Here is a 21,239-nt window from a genome sequence, read left to right as displayed (position 1 = left end):
ATTTACGGGGCTTTAGCGAGTGGGTTTTCTCTAGCTGTCTGGGGCATGTCTGGTAATTGAGGGTGGCTGAGAAATGAAATACTTAGATTTTGGGTATTGAGTTGTGGATAATCTCTAGTTACAGTTCCCCTATGCGAAGTGTCCTTATTGCGGCACCAGCATTCACACATGCGTGGGGCGGTTGTTGCTTCAGAGAGTTATGTGATCATGTTGGCTTTGTCTGTGTGTGTGGAGAACAGAGTCCAAGAGAGCTGGCACTATGAAGATTATTGTTTCGGGAGTCTGTAATTCTCTCAAGTGGAAGTGTTTTTCGTGATTACACTGGGGTATGAAGTGTGGCACGTTGTGTTGTCTGGGTCCTCTCAATCCATTAACGTGTAGCATTGGGTTTAGAAGAGCATTTTTGGAGTGGTTTGGGTATCTTCTGAAAAGGATATATCTCATTCTACTGGATACAATGGTGTAAGACATATTGTTCATTAAGTTCCAGATCTCCTCAATCCATTAGCTTAAGGGCTGATGTTAGGAGGACTTTTGTGGTAGTGACTTGGGCATTGCATGGAGAAGATGTGGTGTCTCCAGCAGAGATAATCTGTATGTGGGTGTTGTTGGTCTACTTCTATCCGACAAGGTTGGATAACCTGGTTTTTAGCTGTTTCTGAAAAGTCAGGTGCTCCTCTGTCGTCCTAATTTCCTTACGGATTGAGTTCTGTAGTTTGGCAATGAGAATGTTAAAAGCTGTTCCTAGGAATTTCGTTTTCCCATTGTATCTTGTTTCTAAGCAGAATCCAGTACTTGATCTCAAGAGTTCTTCTTGGCAGGTATTGGGTGATTAGAGAAATTCAGCTCCTTGTCCATGTAGTACTCTACGGGTGATGATGAGGGCTTTAAAATTGATTCAAAACGTCAGAAAGGTTCAGGTAAGACAGACGTGGGAGCCAAACCCCAGTAAATCCACTTGCTGTAATGGGTGTTCTTGTGAGAGGAGACAAACTACTCTCAATTGGAATACATCTGGGAATGTATATCCAAAAGGTGGCCCCATTTGATGGCTGTGACTATGCAGATACCTGTGCCTGTCAAACAGCTTTTCATCACTGAAAAGGTGGTTTATGCAGAGCCCAACTTCTAGAAATCCCAGAATCTGGGCAGGGATTCATATGCCAGACAGGCACCTGTAAACCTGGAATTGGAACAGAATAAGTGCAGCTGAGCTGAAAAGGGTTGATCAGCCTATTGCCTACCTAAGAATGTGGTTGGTGTGCATAGAGAAAACTGGGCTGCAGTTGAGAAGAGTCAAGAACTTTGGCTTTGCACCATATTGCTATAGAGATTCCTAAGGAACATAATGCTGAAACTTGGATCTCAACAGCACAAGGACGATGTAATGTACCATTAGCAACACTTTACCAGATATGCACTGGCTTCCCGAGATGGCAGAGGAATAGATGCTGGCAGGTACGGCTTGGAGCGGGAACTCTGTGCCCTGATGGGGAGGCATATCGGCACAGACCCAGCAATTGGTTTGGTTGAGTTTGTGGGCCACAAAACGGGAGATCTGTATTTGTATTTTGTTTATTTGTATAGCGCGCTAGGCCCGAGGGCAACCAGGCGCATATCTTAGAGGCACAGGGTACAATACTGGCATTGATACAGTTACAGATTAAATTCACAGGAGCATAACTTAGGTCACGAGGTACACATTAGGCATAAGAGCATAAAAGCAGGTGCAGGCAGAATTAACTATTCATGCAAACAATACCAGTAGTTCAAGGGTAGTGAAACATGTGGCTAGGCTGGTAGTGGGTGAGAAGTAGAGGATAGCCAGAGCTTGGCTTTGTGTTTGAAGAGCGTGGCGGACGGGATAGTTCTGATGGACAGTGGCACGGAGTTCCAAAGTTTGGAAGCGAGGACTGGGAAGCTAACGCCTCCAGCAGTCTGTAAATTGTATTTAGGAATGGTGAGTGATTGTGCTTGGGCAGATCTTAGAGTCCGTGCAGGAATGTACTGAGAAAAGCGGGAAGTTAAGTAGATAGGGGCCTGATAGTTGACACATTTGTGGGTGAGAGTCAGTGATTTGAGTGATATTCTTTGGGCTACCGAGAGCCAATGTAAGCTCTTCCTAGTGTCGGATATGTGCGCTGACCTAGGAATATTGAGGGCTGCTCTGATAGCATTGTTTTGGGAGATCTGCAATTTGTTAAGGTTACGGTGGTTGGTGCCTTGATAAAGTGCGTTATAATAGTCGAGTTTTGACATCACCAGTGTTCTGGCAAGAGTGATGCAGTTCTGGGTAGAGAGGAATGGGCGACAGGCTGTAATCAACTTACAAGTGTAAGCCGAGGCTGCGGCGACTGCATTAGTTTGTCGATTTAGGGATATGGTGGCATCAAGGTAGATACCTAAAGTTTTGGTCTCTTTAGCCACTTTGATGGAGTTACCATCAATGTTGAAGGTGCTGAAGGATGGGTCCAGTTTGCTAAGTTTTTGTTGGGTGCCAAGGATGAGGAGCTCTGTCTTGTCGTCATTAAGACAGAGCTCGTGGTGAGCCATCCAAGCTTGTACAACTTGGTATACGTCGTTCAGAGCTTTGGCATCTGCAATGTAGACACCAGTGATGGGGATGAGTATCTGGGTGTCATCCGCATAGTTGGTATAGGTGACACTCAGATAGTCAAGCACATCAAACAATGGTTTGGTGAAAACATTGTAGAGCGTAGGAGATACGCACGACCCTTGAGGGCCTCCGCATGGGACCGGCGATGGGGTCGCAGATGCAGTGGGTGAGAATACTCTCATTAGTCTATTGTCCAGGAAGGATCTGATCCAGTTAGTGGCGTTTTCTGAAAAATGGGCAGCCGATTTCAGGTGTTGGCATAGGATCTGGTGATTGACCAGATCGAAGGCTGCAGAGAGGTCCAAGAGTAGTAGTAGGGCTAGTTTGCCATTATCTTTTAAGTCCTCTATTTGAGTTTTCAGATCTAATAGAGCTCTTTCTGTCCCGTGCCTGGGTCTGAAACCAGATTGTCTTGTGCCAAGTAAGTTGTTAGTCTCCAGATACTTCTGTATCTGGAGGTAGGCCGCTCTATCTAAGATTTTTAGGAGGAACGGGACCGTGGTGATCGGTCTGAAGTTGGTCTGTATAGATGGATCAAGTGTGGGTTTCTTCAGCAGTGGGATGACCCATGCGTCCTTCAGATTGTTGGGAACAGTTCCGGATTGAAATGAAGAGTTGATGAATGTGGTAATGAAGGGAGCAAGGTCGTGTGCGGATTCCTTGATGATAGGTGCCGGACAGGAGTCCCCTTGGCAGTTGGAAGGTTTGAGATTACTGATTATTTTTTCAACCTCCGGGATAGTAAGAGGATGAAAGCTGAATGGAGGCTGGGAGAAAGTGGTGGACGTTTGAGGTGCAAGTGGTTTGGAGAGGAGAGAGTTTTGTTTGGCATTGATTTTGACTTGTAGGGTGGTTATTTTAGAGAGGAGAGCATTTTGGATACTATTGCACCAGGTGCTATCTTTGTTGCAGGTATCTGGTATAGGTGAAGGGGATTCTAATTCTTTGAGAATTTTGAATAGCTCCTTCGTATTGGATTCAGCTTGCGAGGTACGCAGGTTGTAAGTTTCTTTTTTTGCCTGTATAATCGCTTCCTTGTAATTAAGGGATGTGATGAAGAGGTTATCTTTGTTAGAGGCACAAGGTAGACTTTTCCAGAGTGATTCCGCCTTACATTTTTCTTTGCGCAGGACTCTGAGGTGTGGAGTGAACCATGAGTTCAGGTGAGCTCGTTGTTTAGCTTTCCTGAGTTTAAGTGGGGCTTTGGTGTCAATAGCTTTAAGCAGAGTTTGGTTAAACAAGCCCACTAAGACCGTAGGGTCATTGTATGCTGTGGCGCAGTTGTTTAAAATAGGTAGGATGAGCGGGAGTAGCTTGTCCCTAGTGATGTCCTTTTTATTCCTAATGGGAATAGAAGGGGCTATAGTAGGTTTAGAGCTGGGAGAGGTGGCTGGTAGCTGAAAGTAATGACATGGTGGTCGGACCAGGCACAGGCTGAGTTAGAGCTTATTTTAGTATTACAATTCAGGTCTACGATCCAGTCAAGCGTTCTACCTTTGTTGTGTGTGGGTTCAAGGTTGCGTTGTTGAAAGCCTAGGTTAGACACAATGCTTGCAATTTCTGTGGCCATAAGATCCTTTGGGTCAGACAGTCCCAGATTCAGGTCCCCTAGCAGCAACACTTGTGAGTTTGGCTTAGTATTGTTGGATAGGATGGTCGTAATGTCTTCTGCAAAGGAGGAGAGGGGACCGGGTGGTCTGTAAATAAGGTGAAGTGATGCTGTATTGGTGGGTGAGAGTGAGAGTTTCACTGATAGAGAATCAGCTGAACTACAGTGAGTGTTGGGGATCGGTCTTATGTTGATATTGTCCCTATGTATAAAGGCGATGCCACCACCTTTGGATAGGTTGGATAAGCGGTCATTTCTGAGGATAGAATATCCGTCAGGAATAGCGAGGGATAGGAGCGGGCCAGAAGCAGCATGTAGCCATGTTTCTGTGATAGCAATGAAATCGAGGTTCTGGGTAGTGATGAGGTCAGAGATATCTAGGGCATGAGCAGTGAGGGATCTGGCATTGATAAGAGCACCTTTGAGTTCTTTAGGTGCGGTCGTGAGCGGTTTAGGCGAGGTCTGAGTGGAGGCACAGGGGGTGTTGGTATGATGGCGTTGGGCACAGGGTATACGAGGCAGTCTGGATCTGAGTCTAGCATTCCTGAGTGGCAGTGTGCATGGTTGGTTAGGAGTGGGCTTGGTTGCGAAGTGTTTGAGCCACAGTGTGGGATTGTTAAGGTAAGGGTTAGGAGAGAGTGTGTCTGTACAGGGGTTGGGTAGTGGTGATGTGCTGTGATACATTATGGTAGAGTATGCGCAAGAGATGTTGCAGGGGGTGCAAGTGGGTCGGATGGGCGTTACGCAATGGGCCTTAGCTAAAACTAGGATGGATAGGAGAATGCCTGCCGGGGGCAGGGGCAGCATGTCCACGGTGTTAAGATAACTCTATAGCAGGGGCAATGCAATTATATCGAGTAGTGAGGCCTAGTAAGGGTACAGGACAATAGTGCGCTAATGTGACTGGGCGATGAGCATAGGCTGGTTTACAGGAGAAGGCTTCAGTATTATAGAGGCTTAGATATGGGTGAGGCAGCTAGAGCATGTGGCGCAGCGTGTCAGACACAGTCAAACAGGCAATCATATTATGATAACAGGAGTTACAGTCATAGGCTGGAATACAATACAGAGGTATGTCATAGGCAGGATTATAGAAGCATGCCAGCAGGGAAATGTCACTAATCCCTTAGTAGGATCTAGTTAAGTGGCAGCGTGGGCAATAACAGCATAGAAGCACGTAGAGCATACCTAAGGCAAGTTAAAGTGCAAATAGGCGAAATACGGCTTTCAGATGGCAAAGCGAGATACATAGCAGCAGGGTCCTTCTAGGTTTAAAAGACCCAGTGTGGGCTGAAGTGCACTGAACAGGAGGCAATAATGCTAATGGCAGCAGCAGCAATGACCATCTAAATTCAGAATGACAATAAGGCATGCAATATACAAACAGACAGGAGCAGTTATAACAGCTAATTCTTCGAGATGCAGAGTTCCCAATGAGGGCTAAAATGCACTATCCAAAAGGCATGAGCGCTGGTAACAAAACGGACGTGACCATCAAGAATTCAAATTACACTGTGGCCTAGAATGCAGAATACACGCAGACAGGAGCAATTATGCCAACAGGGACTGTCTAGGTACAGATATGAGCATGTTCAATAATGTTGAGTTCAGAATCGGGTATGAGCGCATGCAAGCAAGTCAGGAAGTATCAATGATGCAGATGTGCACAATGAACTCAATATGAGAGATGCACGTGAAGCGTACTACCTAACATTAACATAGATCATTCATGGTGGTCGAGAGGAGCATCAAAGTAGCGTGAAACAATGCAATTCCGGGGTCGCAGCATGAAGCGGGCAGAATGGGATGATACGGTACGAGTCAGCAAGAGTGTATTAGCATGCTGAGTGAATCGTTAGTAGACAAAGGTCGTTGCAGGCAGTTTATGTTTTGCCAAGAAATTATGCAAGGGAGTACTTACAGGGAGTAGATGCTAGGCTCCTCTGCTGGCCGACGCTTCGGCTACCGCCTATCGGTGAGCTCGTGGGCGGGTGAATGCGGGAATAGCCAATCCGAGGTTGCGAGCGCTGCTAGGCTCCTTCACTGATGCTGTGTGTAGAGTGGAGCTGCGGCCATTGACCACGTTGTGATCAATGGCGGCCGTAGTGCAGCTGGTCAATTCCCAGTGTTCTGGGCTCCCGTTTCGGGAAGCAGCCAATTTAGCCGGATCGGGGGCAAATGCTAATAATTGTAGTGCCAAGAGCAGCACATAGGTGAAAATAAACACACCCTTCTCCTTCAAAGCGTGGGGGCAGCTGGGGGCTCGACTTTCTCCATGGGGTCTATGGATGGGGGAGAAGGCTCCAGCCCTCTCCTCCTTGCACGGCGACGATTCTACACAGGAAAGAGTACTCTTGGTAGTCCATTAAAGCAGGAGGGAGGAGCAGAGCAAGCGTGATTAAATGGCCGATGGCAGACATTATGGATTGGCTTTGCGGACCTGACGGCCCCTCCCTTAGATGCACCGGGGGAGGGACATATCTAGAGTTAGGCATAATTGGCACTAGCTTTTGAGGATCATACTTGTAGTCATACAGATAAAACAAGGTTGAATTCAAAACACAATTGTCAATTGTGTGATGTTGTGTGGGTGTGCAGATCCTCCTCTGACAGTGGCAACATGCCAGCGCCTTGCCACTGTGGGAGTGGGATCAGGGTTGACTGGATGGGTACACTAACCTACCCTCAATATTACCATCCCCCTCAGAGACTAGGAGCCCTCCCCTCAAGCTACAAGCTGGCAATGTCTCTGTGCGTGACTGATACTTCAGTTCTTAGCTTACTATTGGATCCGGCGGACAGGCAGCTAGACACATGAACAACAGGCAGCATGGTGGGCAGGATCACCTTTTCTCTGGGACTGGTCTGTATATTGTAAAAGAGGGAAATGGACAGAGGGAACATTGACAGATGAGAGAAGTGCAGGTCGCAGAACAGGGGTGAGCTTACTCAGAGAAGGTGTAGACATTAAGGTGTTATTCGGGTGATCAGGGACCTAGACCTGGTTCTGGATCCGAGTCACGGCACCAAAAAACTGTGGAAGTGGGAGGCAGGCCAACATGGGGGAGGCCGTGTGGGAGACCCCAGTAAGAGCTAATGTTTTACATCAGGGAGTCAACAGACCCAGTGGCAGTGCGTTGTGTATGTAGACGGACTGGGTCCCCCTCTGGCAGTAACAGGCAAGCTACACTGAAAAGTAGGAACACAATGAAGGCACCAACTTCTTTGTAGAAACCAGGAACACATTTATTACAGGAAGAGAAGTAAACCCATTACCAGCAGGATCAATTAGCCACACTGGACTAGCTAGTAACACCCACTGGCATGAAACCCCAGCCTTGTGTTCTTGGATGCAAGAGGAAGGGGAAGAGAAACCAAGGGAGAAAGGGAAGGGTTGGAGAGAGAGTCAGAGAAAGAGGCTGTTATAGATGGTGGGGGGAAAAGGAGAGAGAGAGATAGAGGGCAGGTGCAGAGACAGACACAGAGAGACAGAGACACAGACTGGGGGAAACAGGGCAGAGCGGATAAATAGAACAGTTTGGGGAAGGGATAAAATTAAGAGTAGAGGGGGGACAAGGGTACTTTAGATAGGAGGCATCTCTGCACTCAACCCCTACAGTCAGCACACACTTGTTACGCTCACCTAGTATCCACAGGGACGCCACCCAGCCGGGTTACTCGCTGGTATGCTTCTCAGCTTTTCCCTGATGTGGTCTGCGGTGAAGGTTCTGCCTGAAAGTACAGGAGGACTGTGTTCAAGACTGACCGACTGGGGTAAGTATCCTCCCTCCACCCCCTTATGATTTCAGTCCCTCTGGTGCCCTCTCCTCACTTTGTGGTAGAATTAGGCGTGTTCTCGGTCCTGCCTTCTTGCAGGGGTGCGTGCGTTGTCTTTCATGGGTGAGTGCGTTCCAGTTACTTCACTGACACCGGCCCGTTTGATATTGTTCAGGTAGGTCTTATTGCTGTTCTTTAGTTTTGTTGCTATCCTGCATGCCTTTCTTTGTTTAAAATGTCTCTTTTTTCTCCCTTAGGTATGCAGAGCTTCAGCACGGCGAACTGGCTTGGTTGAGCCCCACTGGTAAATGTTGGCGCATTAAGAGCGCTATGATGTGGTAAGTAAGCGCTATGCGCAGCGCTGCAAAGTCTTGCCTTTGCTAACCTGTGTTTTCCTTCCTTGTAGGTCGCAGTGTTCTTCAGCGCGAGTGGAATGTCCGGAGTGGTGCCAGCCGAGAAGCGACCAGCCAGGTAAGCCTTTTGAGCAGTTCGCAATTTGTAAATGTCTCTACTGCTTTCTTTAATGTTGCCTCTATCTTCCTCTTTCAGGTCGTTCTGTCCGGGAGGCGTGCAGATTCGAGGAAGCTGTTCTCAGTAGCTACGAGTGTTTAAAGCTGAAGAATGCAGGTGAGATGCTGCTGCTAATGATGTTCCTTTTGTCTCCTTGCAGGTTCTGCTTCTCCAAGGTTCGAGGGAATAGCTGGACACAGTGAGCGTCACGTTGCAAGCTGCAAAGTAACGTGAAGCGTGCTGTCTTGCTCGGGTGTGGTTTAAATAACCCCAATAAAATAGTCCAGGAAAAGTAGTCCCTAGGCTACCACACCCAAAACACTAGACTGCATAGCTTGGTTCTTAGGAACCAAGCTTTGTGGATGCCTCCATGTTGGCAGACAATAATAAAGTAGTTCCCAAGCACATTGTTTTTTCATGGTGTATGAGCCTGGCGTCATAGGCACCAGGACTGGCCCCATGAGGGCTTTTGAAGAGGATGCCAGGCTCTAGAGGCCCGAGTCCTGACTCCACGTTGCCAATGGGTTTGCCAGAGGGGGTTTTGGGCGAGGGTCGTGACAGCACTCCCGCCTAAGGCCACTCCCATGGTGTTCCTTCTGTCTGGCCCAGGTTTGGTTGGGAAGTTCCGATGGAATTTCCTGATTAGACGTGGTGCATGGATATTCTCACTGGGCTCCCAGGATCTATCTTGTGGTCCAAATCATTTCCAATCGATGAGAGCCTGGTCGTAGAATATTTAGAATCCAAGATATCTTTGACTTCGAATTCTGGTTCTCCGTCAACTAGTATGGGTTTAGGTGGTGTCCCAATCCGTGTGCCGGGTTGTATTGGTTTCAGGAGGGACACATGGAATACCAGGTGAATGTGTAGATTAGGTGGTAAATCCAGTTTCACGGCTGCTGGGTTGATAATTGCCTTAATGGTATAGGGTCCTAAGAATCTGGGATGAAAGGGTACCAATTTAGCGGCTAACCAAACTTTGTCTCCTAATCAGGGGCCTTTTTCCGGTGTTGGTCGGCAAATCTCTTTTGTTTTTCTTTGTCATGAATAAGGTGTTCCTTTGCCCTTTTGAACGCCTGAGTAATGGTTGTGTGTAGAGTCTTTACCGCTGGCCTTTCCAAGCTGGCTGGAAGGTCTAGTTCAGAGGTACGTGGATGTCTGCCATAAAGGGTATAGAAGGGCGTTTGTCCGGTGCTTGAATCCAAAGAATTGTTATATGCATATTCGGCTATCCATAGTAGGTCTTTCCAGTTCCTTTATTCGTGGTGCAGCATGCACCGTAAATATTGCTCGAGTGTCTGATTGGTTCTCTCGTTTTGGCCGTCCGTTTGGGGATGGTGACTGGTAGATAGCCGAACGTCTATCTGCGCCATTGCACAACATTTTTTCCAGAAGTTTGAAACAAACTGGCTGCCTTGATCAGAGACCAGAACCGAAGGGAAGCCATGTAGCTTAACCACACCCTCCAGGAACACTTTTGCTAAAGTGGATGCGTCTGGGAGGCCTTTGAGAGGAATAAAATGGGCCATCTTCGAGAATAAGTCCACAACTACAAGGATGGTGTTGAACCCTTTGCTTGGAGGTAGATCAGTGATGAAGTCAAGGGAAAGAGTGTGCCATGGAACTGGAGGAATGTCCAATGGTTGTAGGAGACCAGATGGTTTTTGTTTCTGTGATTTATTTTGTGCGCAGACAACGCAGGACTGAATATACTGAATGATGTCCTTACGCCAGGTAGGCCACCAAAAGTTCTCTTTCACCTTAGCTAGGGTTTTGGCGATCCCAAGATGCCCTTCGATCAGTGAATCGTGATAGTTTGAAATAATATGCTGTTGTAATTCCTCCTTGGGTACATATAGGCGATCCCTAAAAAAGGTCCTTGATGGTATAATGTTCCAAGAGTGTGTCTTCAGGTATAATAGGTACTGGGTCTGGAGTTGTATATACTATTTCATCTATGCCCATGCGAGATAAGGCATCTGCCTTTCCGTTTCTGACTCCTGGTCGAAATGTGATTACATAATCATATTCGGCAATGAAAAGGGCCCACCGTAGTTGGTGCGAGGACTGGGCCTAGGCTGTTTTGAGATATTGCAGGTTTCGGTGGTCTGTGATGACTGCAATGGTGTGTCTGACCCCCAGAAGGTAGTGCCTCCAGGCTTTAAAGGCAGATTTGATAGCCAGAAGTTCCTTGTCCGTGATGGCATAATTAATCTCTGGAGGCGAGTACTTTTTCGCCAGAAGGCCACAGGCTGTAGCTGGCTGGTTTCCGCGTCTCTCTGTGAAAGGACAGCCCCCATTGCGAGACTGTTTCAACGACATAAGGGAGGTCTGGACGAGGATGTCGCAGGATTGGAGCAGAGGTAAACCTTTGTTTAAGTTCCTGAAAGGCTTCTTCTGCTTCTTCGGTCAAAGCAAACTTTGTATTGTTTTTTTCGTAATAGTACTGTGATTGGGTGCACAACCTGAGAGAAGTCTGGGATGAACCGGCGGTAGAAGTTCGCAAAGCCCAGCATGCTTTGTACCCCTTTCAGAGACGTCGGTGAAGGCCATTTCAGAATGGCATCTACCTTGTGCACGTCCATTCTGATGCCTCATGGAGTAAGGATAAAACCAAGAAATTCTACTTCGGTGACGTGAAAAAAGCATTTTTCAAGCTTTGCAAACAAGCGATGTTGACAGAGCTTGGTGAGAACTGAACAAACGTGCCTGACATGATCTTGTTCCAAGGCTGAGTATACTAAGATGTTGTCTATGTACACTAAGGCGCACACATCAATTAACTCCCTTAAGATGTCATTCATGAAATACTGGAATGCCGCAGGAGCGTTGCATAACCCGAAGGGCATGACTTGATATTCAAACAAGCCATACTTAGAACGGAAGGCGGTTTTCCATTCATCTCCTTTTCTGACTCGGACCAGGTGGTACGCTCCTCGAAGTTCCAATTTGGTATAAATCTGGGCATCTTTAACTTGGTCTAGCATCTCAGGGATAAGTGGCAAGGGGTAGCGGTTCTTCACGGTGATCTTGTTAAATGTGCGGTAGTCAATACAGGTTCTCAAGTCTCCTTCATTTTTCGGTACGAAGAACAAAGGACTGGCTGAGGGGGACTTCGAAAGACAGATAAATCTGTTTGCAAGGTACTGGTCTAAATAGGATTTCAAGTGAAGGTTTTCTGGTTCTGTGAGAGCGTAGATCCTGCCGCAAGGGATTTGTGCACCCGGTACAAGGTCTATCTGACAGTCATAAGGCCTGTGCAGCGGCAATGTATTAGCTTGGTCCTTTCGGAAAACATCCTGGAAATCATGGTATTGACTTGGCAAGGTATTAGTTGCTCCCAGGGTTGATACTGTTGCTCCAGGAGTCATGGGGATACAGACGTCGGGTTTCTCCTCTTGGTAATAGCAGGCAGGGGATCAGTCACCGGGGAAGGTTAATTTTCGTGCCCGCCAGTCTATCAAAGGGTTGTGAGCAACCAACCATGGCATCCCTAGTATTAGCCTGAACTGAGGTGCCTTGATGAGATCGACTGAAATAGACTCCCGATGTCCGTCCTGGCACAGCAAGGTTACACTGGCTGTGCACTGGGTTACTGGTCCGGAAGCGATTTCTGTCCCATCCACGGTGGTTACCTTGTCCATATTTGGCTTAGAACACAAATGAAGCCCCATCCCTGCTGCCAGTTCTTGATCAATATAATTTCCAACTGCTTCGCTATCGATGTATGCTTCAACAGCATGCATTCTTGACAACTGTTGGTGGTTAATTAAGATCACTGGTATTGCAAAGTGTGAGGTCAGCAACTCTTTCTTCTCACTCAACAAACTGACCTCTACGTTTGTCGAGCTTCGTAGTTTTCCGATTCCTTAACTTCATCCTTCTCTGTGGCCCGACTGTTCTTCTTGGGGGTTTTTCTGGACAGTCCTTCAGGAAATGTCCTGGTTTCCCACAATAAAAACAAAGCTGTTGTTGTCTTCTTTTGTCCCGCTCTTGTTTTGTTAATGGAGGCCGTATCCCTCCAATCTGCATGGGTTCTACAGCATTTTCAGGTAGACGGGGTGTGTTTCCCTTGGTCAAACATACACGGTCCGAGGGTCCGACTTAGAGCGATCTGCCTTTCGGTCCTGCAACCGGTGGTCTAGCTGCACGACCAGATTTATGAATTCTGCACAGTCTCTGGGTGGATCAACCACCTGGGCTAAGACGTCCTTTAATTCGCCTCGTAAGCCTCGATGGAATAACGTGGTTCTTTTGTTTTCTGGCCACCTAGCTTTGGCAACCAGTCTGTTGAAGGTAGCAATGTGCGTTAACAAGTCCTGATTCCCCTGTCGGAGGGACAAGAGTTTATTGTCTACTGCTTGTTCCAGGGTATGGCGAGCAAAAAGTCTTTCCATTTCTCTCTGGAACCCCCCAAAGTCATGTAATAGAGGATCGTCATGGCTTACCAATGGCACCGACCAATCTGCTGCACTACCACTCAGGTATGATAAGACAAAAGCTACCCGAGCTTGGTCGTTTGGAAATGCTCCAGGCCTACAAGAAAATGAAGGCGGCACTGATTGATGAATGCTGCATACTTCCGTGGGTCGCCTGAGAACCTTTCTGGTGGTGCCAAGGGCACTGTTCCATGTAACGTGATCTGTACCGGAGTGGGTGGTATGGCGGGGTTTTGCAGCGTTGGATTGCTTTCAGGTAGAGGCGTCTGTCCTGCCTGTGATTGCAAGTATTGCCTGCTAATCTCTTCAGTGCGTTCTTTGGTCACTATTAGGTCTCTCCGGAGGGCATTAGTCTCTTGTCGGGCAGAATGAACCTCAGCACGAAGCGCTCCTAGTAATTGGGCCAATTGGTCCATTTCTGATGTTTCCATGGCGCCCAGGTTGATTTGTTATGGGAAGCTTCGAGTTCTGTTACGCTCACCTGGTATCCTCACGGACGCCACCCAGCCGGGTTACTCGCTGGTTCCCTTCTCAGGTTTGCCCTGATGTGGTCTGCAGGGAAGGTTCTGCCTGAAAATACAGGAGGACTGTGTTCAAGACTGACCGACTGGGGTAAGTATCCTCCCTCCACCCCCGTATGATTTCAGTCCCTCTGGCGCCCTCTCCTCACCTTGTGGTAGAATTAGGCGTGCTCTCCGTCCTGCCTTCCTTGAAGGGGCTCGTTGTCTTTCATGGGCGAGTGCGGTCCAATTACTTCACTGACGCCAGCCCATTTGATATTGTTCAGGTAGGTCTTATTGCTGTTCTTTAGTTTTGTTGCTATCCTGCATGCCTTTCTTTGTTTAAAATGTCTCTTTTTTTCTCCCTTAGGTATGCAGAGCTTCAGCGCGGTGAACTGGCTTGGTTGAGCCCAGCTGGTAAATGTTGGCGCATTAAGAGCGCTATGATGCGGTAAGTAAGCGCTATACGCAGCGCTGCAAAGTCTTGCCTTTGCTAACCTCTGTTTTCCTTCCTTGTAGGTCTCGGTGTTCTTCAGTGCGAGTGGAATGTCCGGAGTGGTGCCAGCCGAGAGGCGACCAGCAAGGTAAGCCTTTTGAGCAGTTCGTAATTTGTAAATGTCTCTACTGCTTTCTTTAATGTTGCCTCTATCTTCCTCTTTCAGGTCGTTCTGTCCGGGAGGCGTGCAGATTCGAGGAAGCTGTTCTCAGTAGCTGCAAGTGTTTAAAGATGAAGACTGCAGGTGAGATGCTGCTGCTAATGATGTTCCTTTTGTCTCCTTGCAGGTTCTGCTTCTCCGAGGTTTGAGGGAATAGCTGAACACAGTGAGCGTCACGTTGCAAGCTGCAAAGTAACGCAAAGCGTGCTGTCTTGCTCGGGTGTGGTTTAAATAGCCCCAATAAAATAGTCCAGGAAAAGTAGTCCCTAGGCTACCACACCCAAAACACTAGACCGCATAGCTTGCTTCTTGCGAACCAAGCTATGTGGATGCCTCCATGTTAGCTGACAATAATCAAGTAGTTCCCAAGCACATTGTTTATTCATGATGTATGAGCCTGGCGCCATAGGCGCCAGGACTGGCCCCATGAGGGCTTTTGAAGAGGATGCCAGGATCTAGAGGCCTGAGTCCTGACTCCACCTTGCCAATGGGTTTGCCAGAGGGGGTTTTGGGCGAGGGTTGTGACAACACTGCCAGCAGCCAAACAAAGAAGGAAGAGGCCCCAGTCCTCTCTCCACAGGCTTATATAAGGCTGTTTTTTTTCCGCCCACTGCATGGCCAGCCTCTCACCCAGGCAAATGTTTTTTTTTGGGCAAGTGTTGCCAGGGTCGTTTCCAGGGAACATGGGATGCAGGGTGGGACACATACTTTCAGGTATTCTGCGATTTCCAGTTTTGTGGAGTTGGCAGTTTGAGCACAGAAGAGATGTTAATTGTTGTGTATTTGGAGATGTATTTGGAGATGAAATTATTATATATATAGCAGCCCGGGCTAAAGAGCACACTAATTATTGGGTGGGGAATATAGGTTCCCAGAATTAGCTAGCTTGATGACCTGCAGAGGACAGGCCAACTGTCACGAGGTAGTGGAGGAGGTCTCATGGAAGGAGAGTACAGATTCAGCACTGGGTGGAAGATTACACTGGGGCTGGTTTCTGGCTCAAGGAAGCTGCTGAACAGGTTTTCCGACAGGGTGAGTCGGCCAAGCCTTTGGGAGGAGTGTGATCCCTTTGTTACGGGCTGTAGGCTGGTTGCCTGCGCGTGGAGTGATCAAGTGAACAATGTCCAGTGTGCTAGAAGCAAGCAACTATAGGGATTATGAAGGTACAAAATATAGTGATCAGGCAATCTTGAGGAACATGCAAGCACTTGACAGAAATAAACAGCTAGCATAAACAGTGCAGTGAATATTCAGTCATATGCAGAGCAAAATGGAACATTTGGGAAACTGGAAAGTTACGCAATACATTGTTAAAATTAAAACCCACAGTAAACAACAAGTGACATATGGATACTGCCATTTCCACATTCTCTTTGTTTTATCTCTTCACATTCGTCTATTTCTTCCACTCTTCTTTCCTTTGTCGGTTATCCTTCAAAGCCTGTCTTCAATTTAATTTCCTTTGTATTACTTTTAAATGTGCCCATGCGCTTCCACCGGTTTATCTATGTCCCTCCCTGCCCTCTCCGTTCTCAATCCCAGTTTCTACACTCTTTCCCTAAACCCCCTTGTGCTAAGTCTTCTTTCTGCTCTATTGACCTCCTTGCTCCCACATTCTGGAATGCGTTATCATTGCACATTCGAGCTATACCCTCCTATGCTCTTTTTAAAGCTCACCTTCTCTCTACTATGTCTTAACTCCTCTACTTTTGGTTGAAATGTGTGTATGATACTACAAGTATTTGCACTGTTTTAATATTGTATGTAAAGCGCTTTGGTGAAAGTGCGTTATAAATCAAATATATTACAATTGTGATGCCTAGTGAAAGATATATAATATGAACCCTGGGATGTATGCAAGTGCAACATGTGCCAGTAGACCCGATCTAAACTATATTTTATACAAGCAATGTATTATCTGTCTGTTCATTCCATTCTTGTCGATCGTTTGAAGAATACAGCAGGCTGCTCCATCAAGGCGTCAGAATGATCTCCTCCTTCCTCAACCCTCGACTTTCAAGAGTGGCCGTGGACAATGTCCAATCATCTCCAGATGTCGTTAATGCGCGAGTCCCACAGGGATCCTGCATTTAGCCAACTCTCTTTAATATCTATATAAGGCCACTTCCTGACATACTAGACCTACTGGGTGTCAGATATACCAGCTATGCTGATGACACCCAGGTGGTATTTGAACTTGTAGGCAATTATGATAAGGACTCTGACACTTTGAATAGTGTCTATGCCACAATACAAATATGGATGGTCTCAAATTATTTGGCTCTGAATGACACTATGACAGAGCTTCTTATTGTGGCCACCAGGCAGAGACTTAAGAAACTTGATATATTCTATTAGAATTTCAATATTGCAAATAATCAGATTAGGATTTCAGATTGTGTCAAAACCCTAAGTATACACTTAAATGCAGAACTAAACATGCAGCAATCATTCGTGCCAGATTCCCATTGTCCAAATCATTGGGAGGTAAGTATGTGCCACATGTACTCCCAATCTTCTGGCATACCAGGCCTTCCATAACCATTAGGAGGTCAAGGATAAAACATTTCTGCAATGCTACAAGCCTCATGGCCCTGAGTTCTTCTTTAATTGCACTAAATGCTGATTCAGAGGAATTAATAAATAATAATAATTCATAGCGAACAATTTGTAACCACTTTGAGTTGGCCACAGTCTGTATTCCAGGGCCCAAAAGGGAAGTAATAATCATCTCTGTCCAGCTAAAAAGTCAAAATTGTTCAGGAATGTTCATAAGAGCCTCAGTGGATGCTGATGAGAAGTAGTTTGATCTTCTCGGTCGTTTGAAGGAGTCTGTTTCTGTTAAAGTCTGTAAAGTTTCTGAATTGTCCATGTCTGACGACACAAGGAATGCAAGGGGCACAGGGACAAATGGGGAAGAAATGTAGACTCAGATTTGGATTTTGCAAATGTCAGGTGGCTCTGGCGAACCACAAGGATGGCCACATACAAGATGGTGAGACTAGAAACGCATCACGAGGCCGGAGGCAACTGCTTGTAGGAAAAGGATCCAAAGGACCAGTACAAGTTGAGAAGTACTGCTGTACCTCCAGCATGTTCAGTGATGTGAAGCAAAATGCTGCAGTTTTAATTCATGCCTACAGGCACTGTGCCATCTCCCTTAAGACACAGAGATAAATGTGTAAGTAACTGGATCTTAACAGGTTTCTTTGGCTCCCTGATCCATGTTAAAAAGTTCACATACTTTTTTCCATACACTTCCACATATGCGGTTTATTTGTGCCACCCCTTTTTCAGGGAGTCCTACCAATCCTCCTACTCGGCAACTCTTCATCCCTTGCTCCCATTTATTGTTCACGATAATTAGTCTGTCAAGATTGAAATGTATGCTTTGCAAGCAACAGACATCCTCTGTTTTTCCCCACCTAATGGTAAACATTCTTCTTTGACTGGAAGGGTACAAGCTGCTACAGATTGCCCCTGAAACTGCCCTCGGTCCCTGCACAAGGCTAGGTGCACTAGCTACCGTGAATCTGATACATCTACCTCATTGGGAATAAATAATGTAGGGACACCAGAAGCAAGGGGGATACGAGAGCAAATATAAAACAACTCTGTCGCTCTCTCTCTCCCCACCCTCTTCATATCATGATACCACTAATTATCTGATGCAAAGCCGTGTACATCATTTACTGTTTCTAAATTTACAATATCATCATTATTTACAAAATCTATTTTAAGGTCTTGTTGTGCTCTTAACAATTTTTCTGCCATATCCATAGTACTTGATAACTCAGACCCGTTTAAATTCCTACTATTGAGAACATATACTACAGAAATCAAGAGAGTTATAGATCTACTCATGCTCATACACATTTTTAAATACTTTCTTTTGTTTTACAGTCTGAATAACAAATAACAATTCTCAATCTCTGTGCACCCTCTCCCCTTTTCACTGTCATGAACCGTGTTTCCTTAGAGCCACACTTATCTTTTTAGGACTGCTCTTCCCCAGGTGCCAGTGGACAGACTCCGGTATCCTTTCGTACGTCATGGACATGGATACAAGTTTTGCTTTCCTCAACTTTGACTGCAGTAAATGTAGCAAAGATGAGGCCCATGGAAACGCTGTTCACTCCAGCGGCAAACAAAGGGACGAAGATAGATGGAGTGCCCAGGGAGAAGCAATGGTTGCTGTTGATCTTCTTGCTCCTTGCTGTCTTTTCCTGTTTGCCGGTGTGATGCTGTAGCCTGAGAAGACACAATCGTAATGCTTTTAGTCAAGGCCTGAAGATATTCCCCAAACTCTTCTCCAAGAATCTCTGCTGACTTATGTGCATATGAAACTGTGGATGTGGGTGAGAGTGGTGTATACAATCTACACCCCATCACTGCATCATCAGGGTTGAGGTAATGATCTTTCCCCGGCTTATTTCATAAGTAAAACAGGGCCAACTGAAGACTGTACAAACAACTTTTTTGCAATTCACTACATAATTTAGACAACAAAACTTAAAGCAAACCATTAAGCCTTCCTGCTATAAAATTGGCTTGTGGGTGATACACCAAGTACAACTTGTACTTGATCCCCAGAAGGGATGTAATATTGTCAAATAATGCATTAAACTAATGGGTCCCATTATCTGATCTCAGGACTTCACATATTCCCAACCATCGAAATACCTCCTTCAACAGAAATGTCGCTGTCGATTTTGCATCAGGGTGCACGCAGGCACTAACCTCAAGCCATCTGGAAAATGGACATACAATTACAATCAAATACCTGAAATGATTACACTTCTGTATCATATCAACAAAATCAATTTGAAGTTTTCTGAAAGAACCTGAAGGCACCTGAAGGCTGGGGAATTACCCCTGTCACTGCTTTCATGTTATTACCAGGATTTAATTCCTTACAAACTACACAATTCCCTACGCACCTACTTACCGGTTTGTGAATGTTTGGTATAAACCAATACTCATGGAGTTCTGTTGCTATCTGTTGTTGGGACATATGTGACATGTAATCTAGTTGCTCAGGAGCCACAAGAAGTAGTTCTACAAGCATTACTACCTTCCCCGTCAACTCCTGTCTCCACAACAAGTCTGTGGGCGAGAGCATACATCCCCTCTTTGCCCAGAGCTCCTTCCCCTCCTGAGGTGCCTTTCCGTGCATTTCTACTATTTGAAGCAAAGGGACTGCAGTATGTGCGACTGGCAATTGTACTTGTAGGGACGTCATTTCAATTTTTTGAGGTTCTAGAAAGGGCAATTATGCTGCTTCCTTTGCACCTTTGTTCTTGCTATCCTCATTAGGAACCACTATTGAATCAGTTCTATTAGTATGCGCCACACACTTCACTATTTCTGCCTCTACGGGCAATGTTAGTGCTTCGATTAATCGGGATAGCAGCTTACTGGACTGTGGTCCCGTCAGATCTTTTAAACCCTCTTCTCTACCATCTAGATAACCCGGAATGTACAGTGAAGGTGACAAAGGCAGAGTCAGAGTAAATAGTGACTGTCTTTCCCTTACTCATCTCTAGTGCCTCAATGAGTGCCACTAGTTCTGCAGTTTGTGCAGAGTAATGGGGAGACAGTTGTTTCTCCAATCCAACCCTGTGTTCCCCATCCACAAGAGCTACAACAGCCACCCTGTGTGCCTCCCACAAGTGCCATGATCAATTATTGATGACCCGTCAACAAAGAGTACCTCGCCTGCTTCCCAGGCATCCTCTTTAACATACATCCTTTCTTCTTCTTCTCTCTCATAAGTTGCAGAGTCGTAGACAATGTCATCAAGTTTTGTTGGCTCGGATAAGAATTTTGCATGATTGAATCCGTGACTCGTTACCGGATGTATGGAATCATTTGCCAAATTAATTTCATACAGCAATACTCATAGAGTTGTCAAAGTACAGTTAGACTTTTACAAGATAGCAAAACTTCATTCTCCACATACTACTCCACCGAGCAGCCCATATAATGGTTGAAGACTTTTGTATCGCAAAATTTGCTGCTGTGAGAGCTTGTTCACATGGAGTCTGAGCTTGCATAACTGAATCCAAAAGCCTGCTGTAGCAAGCCAAGGGCTTGTAACCTAAGGATGTTTTTTGAGCCAGGACTTATGTCATTACATTTCCATCTGTATAGGAAAATAGAAAAAATGTTTTTTGGTAATTCAGGGTCGCCAAAACTGGAGCATTACTCATCGTTGCAGTCTTCGGTTCCCGAAAACATGTTCTCATTTCCTCTGACCATCTTATCAGACCCTTCTTCTGTGCTTCCTTAAGTACTTGAAGTAGGGGCCTTATGTAACTAGAGTAGTCAAAAACCCAGGACCTACAATAGTTACAGCGCCCCAGAAACTGCTGCACCTGTTTTACTGTAACTGGCTGAGGAGTATTCTGGACTGCAGTGGCTCTCTCAGGCATCACCTTTCTCCCTGCAGATTATATTACCTGTCCCACATATACTGTCTCTTTATGACAATACTGCAATTTATCTTTGTCCAATTTGTACACCTCCTCCGAGAGCAGGGTGAGGAGCTTGATAGTGTCTCCTCAACACTGCTCTTCTGAAGCACTAGAGATCAATAAGTCATCCACGTACTGAATTACTGTACTGGGTACTTGCAAGGCGCCCCAAATCCATTTGAATGACCCTGTTAAAAAACAGTACCCCTGGGGTAAACTTGTATGCTCAAATCTCTGCCCATGATACGTAAACGCTGTGAGGCACTAGGAAAAAGGGTGAAAGGGGACTGCGAAAAAAGGTGTTTTTTAAATCAATTACTGTAAAATGAGTCGACCCAGTAGTTATATTACAGAAAATGGTGGCAGGATTTGGTACCACTGGAAACTCTGCTTCAACAATGTTGTTCAGAGGTCGCAAATCCTGGACCATCCTCCCACTGGACCCCTTTGCTTTCTTCAAATGGAAGATGTCTGTATTAGATGTGGATACAGATGGCTGTATAATGCCTTGCTTTACCAATGCCATAATGGTCTCAAAAATCCCTTTGTCTGCCTCCCTAGACCTCGGGTATTGCCTAACTTGTGGCAATATTGTTATTGATTTTAATTTTATCTGTACTGCTCTTACACTCTTCAACAACCCCACACCATGAGG

This window comes from Ambystoma mexicanum, chromosome 6q, assembly GCF_040938575.1.
Source record: "Ambystoma mexicanum isolate Mex_15411 chromosome 6q, UKY_AmexF1_1, whole genome shotgun sequence".
NCBI classification, from domain to species: Eukaryota; Metazoa; Chordata; class Amphibia; order Caudata; family Ambystomatidae; genus Ambystoma; species Ambystoma mexicanum.
This window is presented reverse-complemented; position numbering follows the sequence as displayed.